Raw genomic sequence first — 2498 nt, 5'->3', positions numbered from 1 at the left:
GACATGCTACATTAAAGATTGCTCGTGAATTATTGAAGTTGCCACAGATCGCAACGGAAACCCGATTGGATTCAGAACTAGGGAGATTCGTGCAACTACAGGTAATTTACTCTGTACCATTGAATTTAGAACATTCCTAGATAATCTTACTTGTTCAATGATCTACTTGGGACACACAATGGAATATAATTATATAAAGTTATATGCTTTTATCTTACTTTAATAATATAGGTCTTGTAGCTCAGTTGGTTAGAGCGTTGGTCTTATGAGCCGAAGGTCGCGGGTTCGAGCCTCGCTGAGACCATTGAATTATTATTGACTAAATTCCCTTATTGGATCCCCTCTTACCCAAATTCGGAGTTTTCTTTCAACCTCTCCTAAGACCCAAATTCAAAGTTTTCTTTCAACCCCTTGGGCCATGACCCTGGCCCCATTAGCAACCAACTTAAGAGTTTTCTTTCAACCCCTTGGGCATATTAAGCTATTCTTTTCCTGGTTTCCAAAACCCCATCAATCTATTCATGAGACTTTTCCTTAAGAACTAATTTGTACCCAACTACATATCCTCAACTTTTCCTAAAGAACTAATTTGTAGTTTGTACCCAACTACATATCCAATATCCTTGTGAAAATTGCTTGATTGTTTGGTGCCAGAAATCTTATGCTTTACCCAATTACATATCCTCAACTTTTCCTAAAGAACTAATTTGTAGTTTGTACCCAACTACATATCCAATATCCCTGTGAAAATTGCTTGATTGTTTAGTGCCAGAAATCTTATGATTTACCCAATTACATATCCTCAATTTTTCCTAAAGAACTAATTTGCAGTTTGTACCCAACTACATATCCAATATCACTGTGAAAATTGCTTGATTGTTTGGTGCCAGAAATCTTATGCTTATCTCAGAACCAAAACTATAATATTAAGTTTAGAATTAGAATATAAAATTTATATATTTAAAAACTACATTAAAGTATTATTAAAAACAAAAAATAAAATTTAAAAATTATAAGAAATGTTAATAGAAATAAGCAAAGAAAAAAGAGTTAGTTTGACAAATGAATAGTAAGTAGGACAGATAAAATAACACTGAGGGTGTATTTAACTAGACATACATATTGTACATAGTCAACAACAGATGAGGGGAGGGGTTAAAAGAGCAAACTCCCATAAACGCAAATAATATACAATGCACATTTATATTCTCGGGGCCTAGCAAGAGCTTCCCCACCTTCTGCACATGTCGATGCAACCTCTCATCATTAGTGCAGCCTGGATAGAATGGGAACTCATCGTCTTTCATCTTGATATGCGCCTTACACCTATGTACAACCGCTTGTCCTTCTATAACCTGCAAAGCTTCGACTCGAGCGAAATGAAATGATGAATGGACAAATGACTCCAATTATGCACAACACAACTCCTAATTGACTCATAAAAGCATGCATCATTAGCACTTATCAAAGTTGGTTTGGTAGTGCCCACCACTAAGCCAAACTAGTAAATGCCAACAATAGACTATGTGGAAAAGTCATAGAGCTCATGAGGTTGATAAGAATTGGACAACACCCCCTCGCACTGCCCCATCTAATACGGATCCATTACAAGTGCTAATTGTCCCCATTAAATGTCATGAGAGTGGTGTTAGCCCACGCACGTTGGATTTTAACATACACTACTAGAAAACTGCCCTTATAGCGACGGACAAACATTGCGACGGACAAATCCATCGCAATAGATGACCTTTTGCGACAGAAATAACGACAAATTTGCAACAAGCATATCGCCCGAAGAAAATATTAGATTTAGAGCTATGGCGATGATATTTATGACGATATTACGACAAACGTACGACGCAATTGAGATGTTATTGAAAAGTCCAATAAAAATTCCTTAGCGGAAAATATATTTTTGGCGGGAAACTTGCGACGTACAATATTCCGTCATAGTTACTTTAGCGGGAAATTATTTTTTCATTGGTAGCTTTGCGACATTACTTGTTCCGTCGCAATTGTTTCGACGCAAGAATTATTTAGGTTAGTCAGTTCTGTAGATGAGTAATTACGACAAACATTTTGACGAACTTGCGACATACATAAATAATAATTTTAATATATTTTATATTTCTATTATTATTAATTAATTCAAAATGTATAAAGAAAAAAAGTAATATATATATATATATATATATATATATATATATATATATATGTGTGTGTGTGTGTGTGTGTGTGTGTGTGTATCAATCTAATAAAAAATTGGGTTTAAAGCTATTGCGACGACATTTATGACGATATTGCGACAAACGTATGACGCAATTGAGATGTTGTTGAAAAGTCCACCAAAAATTTCTTAGTGGGAATGATATTTTTGGGCGGGAAACTTGCGACGTACAATATTCCATCGCAATTTCTTTGGTGAATTTTTTTTCATTGGTAGTTTTGCAACATACTAGTTTTGTAGCAATTTTTTTTAGCGGAAACTGTAGCAATTG

The 2498-nt window shown here is 34.9% G+C and overlaps 1 non-coding gene across 1 annotated transcript; it reads left to right on the top strand.

The window, feature by feature from the left end:
* The first annotated feature begins 230 nt into the window (after positions 1-230).
* Positions 231-304, top strand: TRNAI-UAU. The gene has a single exon. It is a non-coding gene; the product is annotated as a tRNA-Ile (tRNA).
* Positions 305-2498: the final 2194 nt, after the last annotated feature.

This window comes from Ipomoea triloba, chromosome 3 (genome assembly GCF_003576645.1).
Source record: "Ipomoea triloba cultivar NCNSP0323 chromosome 3, ASM357664v1".
In the NCBI taxonomy this organism is placed as follows: Eukaryota; Viridiplantae; Streptophyta; class Magnoliopsida; order Solanales; family Convolvulaceae; genus Ipomoea; species Ipomoea triloba.
This window is presented reverse-complemented; position numbering and strand designations above follow the sequence as displayed.